This window comes from Hordeum vulgare, chromosome 3H (genome assembly GCF_904849725.1).
Source record: "Hordeum vulgare subsp. vulgare chromosome 3H, MorexV3_pseudomolecules_assembly, whole genome shotgun sequence".
In the NCBI taxonomy this organism is placed as follows: Eukaryota; Viridiplantae; Streptophyta; class Magnoliopsida; order Poales; family Poaceae; genus Hordeum; species Hordeum vulgare.
In genome coordinates, this window is record NC_058520.1 from 261,525,979 (window position 1) to 261,545,699 (window position 19,721).

Below are 19,721 nucleotides of genomic sequence, written 5' to 3' on the forward strand. Positions count from 1 at the left end.
CTCCACCCCATCAGAGTCTTCCTCGAAGGCTGCATCAGATAAGGAGGGAGGAGTATCATCATCATCCATCCAATCAACAATGGAGGGCTTCAGGTGCTCACCAGACGGCTCTGTGCCCTCTGACTCCAACGAGTCCTCTGAACCTTCGGAGGCGGCAGAGCGCGACTCGATCATGCCATTGTCCTCGATCTCCGAGGCATCGGACGTTACCACGTCGGGGGCAGGCGGGTTGAGTGCCTGCAACTTCTAGAACATCTGCACAGCGGAGTCGGCGGACGGGTCAAAAAGGAGATCGACTACAAGAAAAATAACAAGAGCAACCTCAACAAGAGTGCTTACCATCGGAGGCGGACGAGACCTGTCATAAGGGGCCAGCCCCCGCACCCAGTTCCCACCATCGTCCATGTGGGCGGTGGAAATCTGGTTCACACCCCGCGCCACCGCGCTGGCTATGAAGTTCTTGGTGGAGATCCGGCAAGGATCATACCGGCCGCCCATCTGGCAAACCAGATGGGTCCGCCTCTGCAGGGGCAAGATCCTTTGTGTAATCATTATGGTAAGCAGATCGCAGCCCAGGAGGCCGCGACCCTTAAGGCTGTCGAGGTAGGCGCCGATTTGCGCTACCTGGGGAATCGGCTTCGGATTCTTAGCCTGCAAGTTCAACCTCGCCATCGGAGGCTCGATGTCGAATGGAGGAATGTTGAGGGCGTCGTGTGCAGGGCTGGCGTTCTTCACATAGAATAAGCCTTTCCGCACTGCTTGATGGATTCTTGCAGTGGCATCTGGGGAAGCCAGACTTCGACCGATGGTGCACCAGTGCGGCTCCGCACGGCGTCACTGGGTGAGGACCGTCGAGCTTCTCCAGCTTGGCCTTGTCCATCTTCCTGGATTGCTGCTTGAGGAAGAATAAGCTCTACCAGAGGTCGAGGCGAGGCTCGATCCCCAGAAAGCCCTCACACAGGAAGACAGAGGAAGACAGCTGGAGAATGGCGTTTGGCGCCAGGTGGTGCGGCTGCAGGCCGAAGAAGGTGAGCCAGTTAGAGAAGAAGGTGCTCGCCGGAATCCTGAAGCCCCTATAGAAGTGCTCGTCGAACACGATGATCTCTCCTTCCTGCGACGCTGGGGCGGTCTCGGCGCCGGGGATTCGCACCGTCACGAGATAGGCTAGAGGCAACATCCGGCGGTGGCGGAGCGCCTTGATGTGGTAGTTGCAAATCTCGCTGCCGAGCCAAGATCCGTGGGACGAGCTCTTCTTCGAAGAGGAGCCGCTCGCCATGACTACGGGCGACGGATGCTTGGGAAGACTGGTGGCGGCGGGTGGCGCGACGACGACGGAGAGGATGAAGACGAAGACAGACGGACTCTTTCTCTCTCGGCTTAGGGAGGAAGAGAGCGTCGTTGCGGGGCGAGAAGGGGGCGAATGGCCTCCTCGGTATCCCTGCACCCCATTTAAACCCCACGAAGCATCGTGGGGAGGGGATCCGATGTGTGCTGGGCCCCACTAATCCCGTTTATTACGGGCGATAACATTTCCCGAGACCCAACCGTCGTGGAGTAAATCCACAGAGGATCCTCCGCATGGCGGCCGAGGGGGGCGTCATGGAGGGACCCACGGCCCAGGCCCGGTCCCGTCACCTGCGTACACCATCATCACGTCAGACCGGGCCTGGCACGTGTCGCGATTTTTGCAACTTATGACAAAGCCGAGGCGTCGCTTGGAAGCCAGCCGGCTTTCGAGCCGGCATCCCCTACCGCAGGTGGCGACAGGAATACAATGACAAACAATTCTACCAGGCCTAAGCGGCGGGCCTCTCCAGCTTCGGGAACTACTGTTGGGGGGATAACCCCTGGGTAGGCTCAACGTGCCTGCTCCTTTACCTTCCGCCCAGAAGGAATGATCAAAATAGTTCTACCAGGCCCAAGTCCCCTGGCTGGCTGGGGGGCGAGGCGGCCAATTCTATGGCTAGCCAGGAAGCACCTGCTGGCTAGAGGCGAGACGGTTACCTCCCCCTGGACGCCTAGGCCAAGCCAGTCGGCTAGGGACGAGGCGGCCGTGCCCAGGCCGGCTAGTCGAGCAGGCTAGCCGGCTGGGGATCTCAAGTCACGTCAGATCATAGGTCATGACGAGACCCTACGATTAAAGGTGGCTACGCGTCAGCAAAGGTACTGGATCAGAATGCACGGCGGGTACCAGCGTCGGCGGCCACATCGCTGACCTCCCCCGGCTCTGATCCATCACCGTGCATAGTGTCGGCATGTCAAACTCCCACTCCATTACTGCACTCCGCATGGGAACAGTGGAGCCGGCCGTACTGTCTACCCATGATGAATCTCACGGGATGACGCCAGACGTACCATACGTGTCCTACGTCAACCTTACGCGAGAGCCTCATTGCCTTGCCGGCAGGTCCCACAGCCAGATGGGACGTTGCAATCGGCGGGCCCCTCAAGCGACAAGACAAGACCCCTGTGGGCCCCCTGGCTAGCCGGTGAGGCTGCCAGCCGGGTCCCACTCTTGTACCCATTATCCATATTGTAGGCCGGTTGGTTAGTCTATAAAACCCCCCGACCCCCCTGTTGGAGAACGTTGCATGGGAAACAAAAAATTTCCTACGCACACGAAGACCTATCATGGTGACGTCCATCTACAACAGGAGATTTGGATCTATGTACCCTTGTAGATCGCACAGCAGGAAGCGTCAAGAAACGAGGTTGATGTAGTGGAACGTCTTCACGTCCCTCGAACCGCCCACGAACCATCCCACGAACCGTCCCGCGATCCGTCCCACGATCCATCCCGCGATCCGTCCCACGAACCATCTCGCGATCCGTTGCACGAACCGTCTTGCGATCCATCTCACGATCCGTTCCGATCTAGTGCCGAACGGACGACACCTCCGCGTCCAACACACGTACAACTCAACGATGATCTCGGCCTTCTTGCTCCAGCAAGCAAGACGGAGAAGTAGATGAGTTCTCTGACAGCATGATGGCGCTCCGGTGGTGGTGAAGATCTATTCCTGCAGGGCTCCGCCCGAGCTCCGCAGAAATACGATCTAGAGGAAGAACTATGGTGTCTAGATCTGATTTGCACGTGGCAAAAGTTGTCTCAAATCAGCCCTAAATCACCACTATATATAGGAGGAAGGGGGAGGAAGCTGCCTTGAGGACCAAGTCCCCAAGGGGCGCCAGCCAAGAGGAGAGGAGGAGTCCTACTCCAATCCTAGTCCAACTAGGATTGGAAAGTGGAGTCCTTCTCTTCCTTCCCACCTTTCTTTTGTTTCTTTTTCTTTGGTTTTCTCTTTATGGTGCCTAGGCCCTCTTGGGCTGCGCCACAACTAGGACCTTTGGGCTTCCCGAGGGAGGGTTGCCCCCTCACGGTGAACTTCCGAAACCCATTCGTCACCCCCGGGACTCCGAACAACATTCCGTAACCACACATATATAACTCAACTATACTAAAACATCGCCGAACCTTAAGTGTGCAGACCCTGCGGGTTCGATAACTATGCAGACATGCCCCGAGGTAAACCACGATCAATATCCAATAGCGGGACCTGGATGCCCATATTGGATCCTACATATTCTCCGAAGATCTTATCGGTTGAACCTCAGTGTCAAGGATTCATATAATCCCATATGTGATTCCCTTTGTCCTTCGATATGTTACTTAACCGAGATTCGATCGTCGGTATCCCCATACCTATTTCAATCTCATTACCGGCAAGTCTCTTTACTCGTTCCGTAATACAAGATCCCGTGACTTACACTTAGTCACATTGCTTGCAAGGCTTGTGTGTGATGTTGTATTACCGAGTGGGCCCCGAGATACCTCTCCGTCACATGGAGTGACAAATCCCAGTCTTGATCCATACTAACTCAAAGAATACCTTTAGAGATACTATAGAGCACCTTTATAGTCACCCAGTTACATTGCGAAGTTTGATGCACACACGGTATTCCTCCGGTGCCAGTGAGTTATATGATCTCATGGTCATAGGAACAAATACTTGACACGCATAAAACTAAAGCAATAAAACGACACGATCAATATGCTACGTTCATAGTTTTGGGTCTTTTCCATCACATGATTCTCCTAATGATGTGATCCCATTATGAAGTGACAACACTTGCCTATGGTTAGTAAACCTTGACCATCTTTGATCAACGAACTAGTCAACTAGAGGCTCACTAGGGACGGTGCGTTATCTATGTATCCACACATGTATTTGAGTTTCCAATCAATACAATTCTAGCATGGATAATAAATGATTATTATGAACAAGGAAATATAATAATAACTAATTTATTATTGCCTCTAGGGCATATTTCCAACAGTCTCCCACTTGCACTAGAGTCAATAATCTCGTTCACATAACCATGTGAGTTTAACAAATCCAACACCCATATAGTTCTGGGGTCTGACCACGTCTTGCTTGTGAGAGAGGTTTTAGTCAACGGTTCTGATACTTTCGGATCCGTGTGTGCTTTAGAAATCTTTATGTCATCTTATAAATGTTGCTACTACGTGCTATTCGGAAATACTCCAAATATCTACTCTACTATACGAATCCGTTTTACTACTCATAGTTATTCGGATTAGTCTCAAAGCTTGCATCGACGTAACCCTTTACGACGAACTCTTCAACCACCTCCATAATCGAGAAAAATTCCTTAGTCCATTAGTTACTAAGGATAACTTTGACCGTTATTCAGTGATTCAATCCTGGATCACTCTCTGTACCTCTTAATAGACTTGTGGCAAGGCACACATCAGGTGCGGTACACAACATGACATACTGTAGAGTCTATGACTAAGGCATAGGGGACGACCTTCGTCCTTTCTCTTTCTTCTGCCGTGGTCGGGCTTCCGAGTCTCACTCAAATTCACACCTTACAACACAGCCAAGAACTCCTTCTTTGCTGATCTATTTTGAACTCCTTCAAAAACTTTGCCAAGGCATGCATTTCAGTTGAAAGTTCTGTTTAGCATTTTGATCTATCTTCATATGTCTTGATGCTCAATGTTCAAGTAGCTCCACCCAGGTCTTCCTTTGAAAACCCCCTTTCAAACAACCTTTATGCTTCACAGAAATTCTACATTGCCTCTGATCAACAATATGTCAACCACATATACTTTATCAGAAATACTATAGTGCTCCCACTCACTTCTTTGGAAATACAAGTTTTCTCAAAACCTTGTACAAACCTAAAAGCTTTGATCATATCATCAAAGTGTATATTCCAACTCCGAGATGCTTGCACCAGTCCATAAGAGGATCGCTGGAACTTGCATACTTGTTAGTATCTTTAGGATCGAGAAAACCTTCTGGTTGTATCATATACAATCTTTCCTCAAGAAAACCGCCGAGGAAACAATATGTTGACATCCTATGTGCAATATTTTATAAATAATGCAACAACTACTAACATAATTCTAATAGACTTTTAGCATCGCTACGAGTGAGAAAGTCTCATCATAGTCAACTATTTGATCTTGTCGGAAACATCTATGCCACGAGTCGAGCTCTTCTTAATAGTGACTTATCACCATCATCGTCTGTCTTCCTTTTAAAGATCCATATTTTACTCAATAGTCTTATGACCATCAAGTAGTTCTTCCAAAGTCTACACTTTGTCTTCATACATGGACCCTCTCTCGGATTTCATGGCCTCTAGCCATTTGTCGGAATTCGGGCCCACCATCGCTTCTCCATAGCTCGTAGGTTCATTGTTGTTCAACAATAAGACCTCCAAGACAGGGTTACTGTACCACTCTGTAGTAGTACGCAACCTTGTCGACCTATAAGGTTTGTAGTAACTTGATCCGAAGCTCAATGATCACCATCAGTAGTTTCTATTTCAATTCGTGCAGGTGCCAAAGGAACACCTTCCTGCGCCCTGCTACATATTGGTTGAAGTGACGGTTCACTAACCTCATCAAGTTCTACAACCCTCCCACTCAATTGTTTCGAGAGAAATCTTTCCTCGAGGAAGGACCCGTTTCTAGAAACAAACACTTTGCTTCCAGATCTGAGATAATAGATGTATCCAACTGTTTTGGATATCCTATGAAGATGCATTTGTCCGCTTTGGGTTCGAGCTTATTAGACTAAAACTTTTTCACACAAGCGTCACAGCCCCATACTTTTAAGAAACAACAGTTTAGGTTTCTTCAAACCAAAGTCTATAATGTGTCATCTCAACAGAAATACGCGGCGCCCTATTTTAAAGTGAATGCGGTTGTCTCTAATGCATAACCCATAAACGATAGTGGTAATTTGATAAGAGACATCATAGTATGCACCATATCAAATAGGGTGTGGCTATGACGTTCAGACACATCATCACACTATGGTGTTCCAGGTGGAATGAACTGCGAAACAATTTTCACATTGTCTTAACTGCGTACCAAAAACTCGCAACTCAGATATTAATCTCTATGATCATATCGTAGACAGTTTATCCTCTTGTCACGCTGATCTTCACTCTGAAATAGCTTTGAACTTTTTAGTATTTCAGACTTGTGATTCATCAAGTAAATACTCCCGTATCTACACAAATCGTTAGTGAAGTAAGAACATAACGATATCTATTGCGTGCCTCAACACTTATTGGACTCCACACATCAAAAATGTATTATTCCCAACAAGTTACTCTCTTGTTTCATGTGGCATGATTTGCATGTCTCAGGTGATTCATAATCAAGTGAATCCAAGCGATCCATCCGCATGAAGTTTCTTCATGCGTTTATACCAACAGGTATGGTTTTCATGTCTCAAACGTTTCAAAAATGAGTGAGTACAAAGATCCATCTACTTGGAGCTTCTTCATGCATTTTACACCAACATGACTCAAGTCGCAGTGCCACAACTAAGTGGTACTACCATTATTACTTCGTATCTTTTGGCACCAATATTATGAACATGTGTAACACTACGATCGAGATTCAATAAACCATTGAGGGTAATTATTCAAGCAAATAGAATAACTATTATTCTCTTTAAATGAATAATCGTATTGCAATAAACACGATCCAATCATGTTCATTCTCAATGCAAACACCAAATAACAATTATTTAGGTTTTACCACCAATCCCGATGATAGAGGGAGCATGCGATGTTTGATCACATCAACCTTGGAAATACTTCCAACACTTATCGTTACCTCGCCATTAGCTAGTCTCCGTTTATACCATAGCTTTCATTTCGAGTTACTAATCACTTAGCAACCGAACCGGTATCCAATACTCTTGTGCTACTAGGAGTACCAGTACATCACACATCAATATAACGTATATCAAATATACTTCTCTTGACTTTGCCAGCCTTCTTTTCTACCAAGTATCCAGGGTAGCTTCGCCTCAGTGACCGTTCCCCTCATAACAGAAGCACTTAGTCTCGGGTTTGGGTTCTATCTTGGGTTTCTTCATTAGAGCAGCAACTGTTTTGCTGTTCCATGAAGTATCCCTTCTAGCCCTTGCCCTTCTTGAAACTAGTGGTTTTACTAACCATCAACTATTGATGCTCCTTCTTGATTTCTACTTTTGCAGTGTCAAACATTGCGAATCGCTCAAGGATCATCATATCTATCCTTGATATGTTGTAGTTCATCACGAAGCTCTAGCAGCTTAGTGGCAGTGACTTTGGAGAACCATCAATATCTCATCTGGAAGATTAACTCCCACTTGATTCAAGCGATTGTTGTACTCAGACAATCTGAGAACATGCTCAATGATTTGAGCTTTTCTCCTTTACTTTGGAGGCAAAGAATCTTGTCGGAGGTCTCTTACCTCTCAACAAGGGCACGGGAATGAAATCTCAATTTCATCTCTTAGAACATCTCTTATGTTCCGCGATGTTTCAAAACGTCATTGGTGCCTTGCTTCTAAGCCATTAAGTATTACGCACTAAACTATCACGTAGTCATCGAAAACCTTCTGGTTGTATCATATACAATCTTTCCTCAAGAAAACCGCCGAGGAAACAATATTTTGACATCCTATGTGCAATATTTTATAAATAATGCAACAACTACTAACATAATTCTAATAGACTTTTAGCATCGCTACGAGTGAGAAAGTCTCATCATAGTCAACTATTTGATCTTGTCGGAAACATCTATGCCACGAGTCGAGCTCTTCTTAATAGTGACTTATCACCATCATCGTCTGTCTTCCTTTTAAAGATCCATATTTTACTCAATAGTCTTATGACCATCAAGTAGTTCTTCCAAAGTCTACACTTTGTCTTCATACATGGACCCTCTCTCGGATTTCATGGCCTCTAGCCATTTGTCGGAATTCGGGCCCACCATCGCTTCTCCATAGCTCGTAGGTTCATTGTTGTTCAACAATAAGACCTCCAAGACAGGGTTACTGTACCACTCTGTAGTAGTACGCAACCTTGTCGACCTATAAGGTTTGTAGTAACTTGATCCGAAGCTCAATGATCACCATCAGTAGTTTCTATTTCAATTCGTGCAGGTGCCAAAGGAACACCTTCCTGCGCCCTGCTACATATTGGTTGAAGTGACGGTTCACTAACCTCATCAAGTTCTACAACCCTCCCACTCAATTGTTTCGAGAGAAATCTTTCCTCGAGGAAGGACCCGTTTCTAGAAACAAACACTTTGCTTCCAGATCTGAGATAATAGATGTATCCAACTGTTTTGGATATCCTATGAAGATGCATTTGTCCGCTTTGGGTTCGAGCTTATTAGACTAAAACTTTTTCACACAAGCGTCACAGCCCCATACTTTTAAGAAACAACAGTTTAGGTTTCTTCAAACCAAAGTCTATAATGTGTCATCTCAACAGAAATACGCGGCGCCCTATTTTAAAGTGAATGCGGTTGTCTCTAATGCATAACCCATAAACGATAGTGGTAATTTGATAAGAGACATCATAGTATGCACCATATCAAATAGGGTGTGGCTATGACGTTCAGACACATCATCACACTATGGTGTTCCAGGTGGAATGAACTGCGAAACAATTTTCACATTGTCTTAACTGCGTACCAAAAACTCGCAACTCAGATATTAATCTCTATGATCATATCGTAGACAGTTTATCCTCTTGTCACGCTGATCTTCACTCTGAAATAGCTTTGAACTTTTTAGTATTTCAGACTTGTGATTCATCAAGTAAATACTCCTGTATCTACACAAATCGTTAGTGAAGTAAGAACATAACGATATCTATTGCGTGCCTCAACACTTATTGGACTCCACACATCAAAAATGTATTATTCCCAACAAGTTACTCTCTTGTTTCATGTGGCATGATTTGCATGTCTCAGGTGATTCATAATCAAGTGAATCCAAGCGATCCATCCGCATGAAGTTTCTTCATGCGTTTATACCAACAGGTATGGTTTTCATGTCTCAAACGTTTCAAAAATGAGTGAGTACAAAGATCCATCTACTTGGAGCTTCTTCATGCATTTTACACCAACATGACTCAAGTCGCAGTGCCACAACTAAGTGGTACTACCATTATTACTTCGTATCTTTTGGCACCAATATTATGAACATGTGTAACACTACGATCGAGATTCAATAAACCATTGAGGGTAATTATTCAAGCAAATAGAATAACTATTATTCTCTTTAAATGAATAATCGTATTGCAATAAACACGATCCAATCATGTTCATTCTCAATGCAAACACCAAATAACAATTATTTAGGTTTTACCACCAATCCCGATGATAGAGGGAGCATGCGATGTTTGATCACATCAACCTTGGAAATACTTCCAACACTTATCGTTACCTCGCCATTAGCTAGTCTCCGTTTATACCATAGCTTTCATTTCGAGTTACTAATCACTTAGCAACCGAACCGGTATCCAATACTCTTGTGCTACTAGGAGTACCAGTACATCACACATCAATATAACGTATATCAAATATACTTCTCTTGACTTTGCCAGCCTTCTTTTCTACCAAGTATCCAGGGTAGCTTCGCCTCAGTGACCGTTCCCCTCATAACAGAAGCACTTAGTCTCGGGTTTGGGTTCTATCTTGGGTTTCTTCATTAGAGCAGCAACTGTTTTGCTGTTCCATGAAGTATCCCTTCTAGCCCTTGCCCTTCTTGAAACTAGTGGTTTTACTAACCATCAACTATTGATGCTCCTTCTTGATTTCTACTTTTGCAGTGTCAAACATTGCGAATCGCTCAAGGATCATCATATCTATCCTTGATATGTTGTAGTTCATCACGAAGCTCTAGCAGCTTAGTGGCAGTGACTTTGGAGAACCATCAATATCTCATCTGGAAGATTAACTCCCACTTGATTCAAGCGATTGTTGTACTCAGACAATCTGAGAACATGCTCAATGATTTGAGCTTTTCTCCTTTACTTTGGAGGCAAAGAATCTTGTCGGAGGTCTCTTACCTCTCAACAAGGGCACGGGAATGAAATCTCAATTTCATCTCTTAGAACATCTCTTATGTTCCGCGATGTTTCAAAACGTCATTGGTGCCTTGCTTCTAAGCCATTAAGTATTACGCACTAAACTATCACGTAGTCATCGAAAACCTTCTGGTTGTATCATATACAATCTTTCCTCAAGAAAACCGCCGAGGAAACAATATTTTGACTTCCTATGTGCAATATTTTATAAATAATGCAACAAGTACTAACATAATTCTAATAGACTTTTAGCATCGCTACGAGTGAGAAAGTATCATCATAGTCAACTATTTGATCTTGTCGGAAACATCTATGCGACAAGTCGAGCTGTTCTTAATAGTGACTTATCACCATCATCGTCTGTCTTCCTTTTAAAGATCCATATTTTACTCAATAGTATTATGACCATCAAGTAGTTCTTCCAAAGTCTACACTTTGTCTTCATACATGGACCCTCTCTCGGATTTCATGGCCTCTAGCCATTTGTCGGAATTCGGGCCCACCATCGCTTCTCCATAGCTCGTAGGTTCATTGTTGTTCAACAACATGACCTCCAAGACAGGGTTACTGTACCACTCTGTAGTAGTACGCAACCTTGTCGACCTATGAGGTTTGTAGTAACTTGATCCGAAGCTCAATGATCACCATCAGTAGTTTCTATTTCAATTCGTGTAGTCGCCAAAGGAACATCTTCCTGCGCCCTGCTACACACTGGTTGAAGTGACGGTTCACTAACCTCATCAAGTTCTACCACCCTCCCACTCAATTGTTTCGAGAGAAATCTTTCCTCGAGAAAGGACCCGTTTCTAGACCTTGAGAAAGGACCCGTTTCTAGAAACAAACACTTTGCTTCCAGATCTGAGATAATAGATGTATCCAACTGTTTTGGATATCCTATGAAGATGCATTTATCCGCTTTGGGTTCGAGCTTATTAGACTGAAACTTTTTCACACAAGCGTCACAGCCCCATACTTTTAAGAAACGATAGTTTAGGTTTCTCCAAACCATAATCTATAATGTGTCATCTCAACGGAAATACGCGGCGCCCTGTTTTAAAGTGAATGCGGTTGTCTCTAATGGATAACACATAAACGATAGTGGTAATTTGATAAGAGACATCATAGTATGCACCATATCAAATAGGGCGTGGCTATGACGTTCAGACACATCATCACACTATGGTGTTCCAGGTGGAATGAACTGCAAAACAATTTTCACATTGTCTTAACTGCGTACCAAAAACTCGCAACTCAGATATTAATCTCTATGATCATATCGTAGACAGTTTATCCTCTTGTCACGCTGATCTTCACTCTGAAATAGCTTTGAACTTTTCAGTATTTCAGACTTGTTATTCATCAAGTAAATACTCCCGTATCTACACAAATTGTTAGTGAAGTAAGAACATAAAGATAACCATTGCGTGCCTCAACACTTATTGGACTGCACACATCAAAAATGTATTATTCCCAACAGTTACTCTCTTGTTTCATGTGGCATGATTTGCATGTCTCAGGTGATTCAAAATCAAGTGAATCCAAATGATCCATCCGCATGGAGTTTCTTCATGCGTGAATACCAACAGGTATGGTTTTCATGTCTCAAATGTTTCAAAAATGAGTGAGTACAAAGATCCATCAACATGGAGCTTCTTCATGCATTTTACACCAACATGACTCAAGTGGCAGTGCCACAACTAAGTGGTACTACCATTATTACTTTGTATCTTTTGGCACCAATATTATGAACATGTGTAACACTACGATCGAGATTCAATAAACCATTGAGGGTAATTATTCAAGCAAATAGAATAACTATTATTCTCTTGAAATGAATAATTGTATTGCAATAAACACGATCCAATCATGTTCATTCTCAACGCAAACACCAAATAACAATTATTTAGGTTTTACCACCAATCCCGATGATAGAGGGAGCATGCGATGTTTGATCACATCAACCTTGGAAATACTTCCAACACTTATCGTTACCTCGCCATTAGCTAGTCTCCGTTTATACCATAGCTTTCATTTCGAGTTACTAATCACTTAGCAACCGAACCGGTATCCAATACCCTTGTGCTACTAGGAGTACCAGTACAGCACACATCAATATCACATATATCAAATATACTTCTCTTGACTTTGCCAGCCTTCTTATCTACCAAGTATCCAGGGTAGCTTCGCCTCAGTGACCGTTCCCCTCATAACAGAAGCACTTAGTCTCGGGTTTGGGTTCTATCTTGGGTTTCTTCATTAGAGCAGCAACTGTTTTGCTGTTCCATGAAGTATCCCTTCTAGCCCTTGCCCTTCTTGAAACTAGTGGTTTTACTAACCATCAACTATTGATGCTCCTTCTTGATTTCTACTTTCGCAGTGTCAAACATTGCAAATCGCTTAAGGATCATCATATCTATCCTTGATATTTTGTAGTTCATCACGAAGCTCTAGCAGCCTAGTGGCAGTGACTTTGGAGAACCATCAATATCTCATCTGGAAGATTAACATGCACTTGATTCAAGCGATTGTTGTACTCAGACAATCTGAGAACATGCTCAACGATTTGAGCTTTTCTCCTTTACTTTGCAGGCAAAGAATCTTGTCGGAGGTCTCTTACCTCTCAACAAGGGCACGAGCATGAAATCTCAATTTCATCTCATAGAACATCTCTTATGTTCCGCGACGTTTCAAAACGTCTTTGGTGCCTTTCTTCTAAGCCATTAAGTATTACGCAGTGAACTATCACGTAGTCATGAAAAACGTGTATGTTAGATGTTCGCTATATCCACAGACGACGCTCGAGGTGCAGCACACCAAGTGGTGCGCTAAGGACATAAGCCTTATGCGCAGCAATGAGGACAATCCTCCTTTTTACGGACTTAGTCCGCAAAGTTTCTACTATCAACTTTGAACTAAACTTTCTCTAGGAACATATAAAAACAATAGAGCTATAGCGCAAGCTACATCTTAATTCGCAAAGACCATTAGACTATGTTCATGATAATTAGTTCAATTAATCATATTACTTAAGAACTCCCACTCAAAAAGTACATCTCTCTAGTCATTTGAGTGGTACATGATCCAAATCCACAAACTCAAGTCCGAACATCACGTGAGTTGAGTATAGCTTCAGTGGTAAGCATCTCTATGCTAATCATATCAACTATACGATTCATGCTCGACCTTTTGATTTCTTGTGTTACGAGGCCATGTGTGCACATGATAGGCTCGTCAAGTTTAACCCGAGTGTTCTGCGTGTGCAACTGTTTTGCACCCGTTGTATGTGAATGTTGAGTCTATCACACCCGATCATCACGTGGTGTATCGAAATGTGAACTGTTGCATCGGTGCACAGTCGGGGAGAACACAATTTCGTCTTAACTTTTTAGTGAGAGATCACCTCATAATGCTAGAGTCGTTCTAAGCAAAATAAGGTGCATAAAAGGATTAACATCACATGCAATTCATAAGTGACATGATATGGCCATAATCATGTGCTTCTTGATCTCCATCACCAAAGCACCGTCATGATCTTCTTGTCACCGGCGCCACACCATGATCTCCATCAACGTGTCACCATCGGGGTTGTCGTGCTACTTATGCTATTACTACTAAAGCTACATCCTAGCAATATAGTAAACACATCTGCAAACACAACTGTTAGTTTAAAGACAACCCTATGGCTCCTGCCGGTTTCCGTACCATCGATGTGAAAGTCGATATTAAATATTACAACATGATCATCTCATACATCCAATATATCACCTGACGTCATTGGCCATATCATATCACAAGCATACCCTGCAAAACAAGTTAGACGTCCTCTAATTGTTGTTGCATGTTTTACGTGGCTACTATGGGTATCTAGTAGATCGCATCTTACTTACGCAAAAACCACAACGGAGATGTGCAAATTGCTATTTAACCTCTCCAAGGACCGCCTCGGTCAAAACCAATTCAACTAAAGTTGAAGAAACCGACACCCGCCAGTCATCTTTATGCAACGAGGTTGCATGTCAATCGATGAAACCAGTCTTTCGTAAGCGTACGAATAATGTCAGTCCGGGCAGGTTCAATCCAACAATACCGCTGAATCGAGAAAAGACTAAGGAGGGAAGCAAATCGAACATCACCGTCCACAAAACCCTTTCTGTTCTACTCGACATTACATCTACGCATGAACCTAGCTCATGATGCCACTGTTGGAGAACATTGCATGGGAAAGAAAAAATTTCCTACGCAAACAAAGACCTATCATGGTGATGTCCATATACGAGAGGAGATTTGGATCTACGTACCCTTGTAGACCGCACAACAGGAAGGCTTAAGAAACACGGTTGATGTAGTGGAATGTCTTAACGTCCCTCGAACCGCCCCACGAACCGTCCCACGAACCTTCCCGCGATCCGTCCCACAATCCGTCCCACGAACCGTCTCGCGATCCGTTGCACGAACCATCTTGTGATCCATCTCACGATCTATTCCGATCTAGTGCCGAACGAACGACACATCCGCGTTCAGCACACGTACAACTCGACGATGATCTCGGCCTTCTTGATCCAACAAGCAAGATGGAGAAGTAGATGAGTTCTCCCGCAGCATGACGGCGCTCCGGTGGTGGTGAAGATCTATTCCTGCAGGGCTCCGCCCGAGCTCCGTAGAAATATGATCTGTAGGAAGAACTATGGTGTCTAGATCTGAGTTGCACATGGAAAAAGTTGTCTCAAATCAGCCCTAAATCACCACTATATATAGGAGGGAGGGGGAGGAGGATGCCTTGAGGACCAAGTCCCCAAGGGTCGCCGACCAAGAGGAGAGGAGGAGTCCTACTCCAATCCTAGTCCAACTAGGATTGGAAAGTGGAGTCCTTCTCTTCCTTGCCACCTTTTTTTCTTTTTCTTTGGTTTTCTCTTTATGACGCCTAGGCCCTCTTGGGCTGTCCCACCAGCCCACTAAGGGCTGGTGCGCCACCCTTAGGGCCTTTGGGCTTCCCCCGGGAGGGTTGCCCCTCTCCCGGTGAACTTCGGGAACCCATTCATCACCCCCGGTACATTCCCGATAATGCCCGAAAACCTTCCGGTAACCAAATGAAGCCATCCTATATATCAATCTTCATTTTCGGACCATTCCGGAAACCCTCGTTACGTCCATGATCTCATCCAGAACTACGAACAACATTCGGTAACCACACATATATAACTCAACTATACTAAAACATCGCTGAACCTTTAGTGTGCAGACCCTGCGGGTTCGAGAACTATGCAGACATGCCTCGAGGTACTCCTCGGTCAATATCCAATAGCGGGAACTGGATGCCCATATTGGATCCACCATATTCTCCGAAGATCTTATCGATTGAACCTCAGTGTCAAGGATTCATATAATCTCGTATGTCATTCCCTTTGTCCTTCGGTATGTTACTTGCCCGAGATTCGATCGTCGGTATCCGCATACCTATTTCAATCTCATTACCGGCAAGTCTCTTTACTCGTTCCGTAATACAAGATCCTGTGACTTACACTTAGTCACATTGCTTGCAAGGCTTGTGTGTGATGTTGTATTACCGAGTGGGCCCCAAGACACCTCTCCGTCACACGGAGTGACAAATCCTAGTCTTGATCCATACTAACTCAACGGACACCTTTGGAGATACCTGTAGAGCACCATTATAGTCACCCAGTTACGTTGCGACGTTTGATGCACACAAGGTATTCCTCCGGTGCCAGTGAGTTATATGATCTCATGGTCATAGGAACAAATACTTGACACGCAGAATACAATAGCAATAAAACGACACGATCAATATGCTACGTTCATAGTTTTGGGTCTTGTCCATCACATGATTCTCCTAATGATGTGATCCCATTATCAAGTGACAACACTTGCCTATGGTCAGGAAACCTTGACCATCTTTGATCAACGAGCTAGTCAACTAGAGGCTCACTAGGGACAGTGTGTTGTCTATGTATCCACACATGTATTTGAGTTTCCAATCAATACAATTCTAGCATGGATAATAAACCATGATTATGAACATGGAAATATAATAATAACTAATTTAGTGTTGCCTCTAGGGCATATTTCCAACACCCCTTCCATGCAGAGGGTCGGTCAACTTAGCACACACACTAACCACAGAGGCAGAGACGAGCCGGCTGCTCCTTCTTCCTCCTCCTCAATACAGCTCCAAGAGCACTTTGTAGTCCCATTCATACACCATACACTCCGGCAGGACTAGGGGTATTATCTCTACGGATAGCCCTGAACCTGGGTACATCGCGCGTTCCATGCTTGTACCAACCTCGCCCCCGGCGCCCCTCGGTGCCACTTCGGTTCCTACCATCTTTAGCCTACCCATGGCTTATGTTGTGAGTATTCACCGACAATCATACTTAGTATCGTTGTGATTACGAGGATCTGGGATAGATGAGTTTCCGAGATCTCTGGTTATGTGTTAACGGATGTGATACACTAGACGGGTAGTGTTATTGCTAGGAGTTTAGTGATGGATTTTACTCCTTGTATCCATGGACCCGATTGCATGACGTGAAAATTTCGGAAGTTCTTAGGTGGGAATTCAAGTAGTTACTTATAGGACAATCTTCCAAAAGATGCATGATGTGAGGTTGGGGTTCGATATCTAGTGGTTTCGTTTGTTCACGGTCGTCTTACAGCGGTTCTTGTTGTGTCTTAAAGAGTCCTTGTAGCTTGCTACGACTCGGGGACGCTTTGTATGTCGTGTGCACTCCCTTGTACATGATGACTACTGTAGGATAGATCCCGTGTGATCCTATCCACGAAAATTTCCGACGGGATCTCTGTCATGAATTTGTTCCGGCTATTTTTGTAAGCCTCATCCTTTGTTTTGTTGTGGTATGGTAATTCGAGTTGCTTCGGTGTCAAGTAGGGATTTCATATCTTTCCTAAGTGTTGTTCTCATATTCATATGAGAGTGCTGATTCTTTTGCTCACTCAATTGGCTTATCAATGCTTGTCAACCAGAGCCGTCATGTCAATTCTTTTCCATCTCGTGTGCTTCTCTTCAAGTGGATTCAATCATTTCCAATTTGCAAGATCAATCTCTCATTTCTTTTCGGAGTTCATCTCATATGTCCCAAGTTGTCTTTGTTTTTCCCGCCCTCCCGCCCTTTTCTTCGGTGATTCAATTTTCATCCAAGTGTATTTCATTTCATTATTGCTTCCGCTATCTTTTCTTTCCTTTTGTCCCCGATGATTCAGTGTGAAGATTCTCGGGAGTTTTGAGTTCATCATTTCTTCATTTTGTTTTCTCTTCGGAGGATTCAATTCATGTTATCGGCGTTCATCATATCCTTTTTATTCTTTAAATTCTTTCCCATGTCAAAAATGCTTATCAAGTCTTTCTTGTTTTTCATCCTTCTCTATTCTATCTTGTGTGTTGAAGATATCTCAAAAGTTTCTTGTTTTAAAACCTTTCAATTATTTCGAGGGTCTCACCTCATCAAGTTTTCATTTATACCAGTGTAGTACCTCTCTTTTTGAGCAATCTTTTCAACGTTTCTTCTTTTGAGTGGGCCCATAACCCACAGGTTCTTTCCCAGGATCTTGTCTGGCTCTTCTAATCTTTTCTCAGAGATCTCTAATGCTTTTCAATTATGACTTAGGTATGCATTCCATCAGTCATATTCCTTCCTGAAGGTCAATCTAAATTATTTCATCATTGGCTCAACTTTTCAAATTCTTATTCCGGAGTGTCTTAGTAATTTTGGTGGTGTCTCTTCTCATCATTCTCAGCTTGGAAGACCGAAGAGGTGTTTTTCTCAAGTCTTTTTTCCATTCTTTTCAAGATTTTCATCTAGCTTCGTGCTATCTTCTCAATTGTTTCCAATCATGAGAAATTCCTTCCATATCTACCCAATGCATTTCAGATTTGTTTTCATTCTCGTTCCTCCGAAGGCCGTCATTTCAGAAGATTTTTTGTTCTCAGCTTTCAGCTTCCATCCTCAAATTCTTCTCAATTGTTGTCTCTTCGTTCATCTCTCAATTTTTTCGATGCCTTGTTGAAGTTTCTGTTAGGCGGCTCAAGATATCTTCATTCTCAAGGTGTTCTTCAAGATTCTTGTGGTAGTACCTCAAGTATTCTTTCTCTGCATTTCAAAGAGCAATTCTTCTTCCTTTATCCTTTGAGGTGGTCTTATAGCATTCTTGTTAGTGGAGGAGTCGCAAAGAGAAGTTGTTTCAAGAATGAGATATTTAAGCCCACCAATTCCTTCAAACATAAGATATTTTGAACCCATGATTTCTTCATTGAGCTATCGTGGTTGAATTTCACCAAATGCTTTTCCTATGGATTGTTGCTATTATGGTGATTATCATTGATCCAAGTCCTCTATGTATCCTCTTGGTGTAAGAAGTTTTGCCTTTCTTGTTGCATCCAATCAATCTTTGTTTCTGTTAGTGGCTAGTTGTCACCTCATAATTGTTGAGATGGTTTTCATAAGTCCACTACAAGCTTGTTCTTTTCGTTGTTGGTTTTCCAAGAACTCCGTTCAATTCTTCTTGCAAGGATGCTTGCCAAATTCAATTGTGATGGAAATTGTCATTTCCTCCTTGATTCTATTCTTCTCAAAGATCTAGTTTCTATTCTCTTATTCCGGAGTTGTGGTGATGTTGCTCTCTTCAATCTATCATCTTCTTCTATCAAGATCATGTTCTCTCCTTTCTTATTCAATTTAGTTGGTTTGTTGTGAATCTTCTCAAGATCTTTTCATATTATCAAATTTTGTCCTCAATTTCCTACCGAAGTGCTGCTGAAATTTTGTTTGAATTCTTTCTTGTTTTCTCATATCATTCTTCATCTCTCTCTAACCTTCAAGGATCATTGGTTTCACTCGTTTGTCAAAGAAGCAGCTAAGCTTTACCTCTTCCTCATCCCTTTCATTCTTAGATCTCAAGGCGAGATCTCATGTTAGTGTAGGAGAGTTGTGACAGCCCGAGACCGACGCTCCAGAAGATTCCCCTCTTATTCCATTGCCGCCGTGTGATTAGATTGTTTGTCGCATTCATCATCACATCATTCGCATCATCCGCATTGCATCATAGTCCATTGCCGTCAGTTTACAAAACCTGCATCCGTTATTAGTTGCCGGTTCTCTCCGTTTTCGTCGTTGGCCGTTTTAAGACCAACCACACACGCACGCGCCCGCGACATCGATAAAGTATTGTTTTGAAAGATATCCAAAAATTATTATCGGATTAGGTTGAAACTTGGCGTGCGGTCTTAATATAGTGTAGGTAGAGCGCCTGCCAAATTTCGTCCC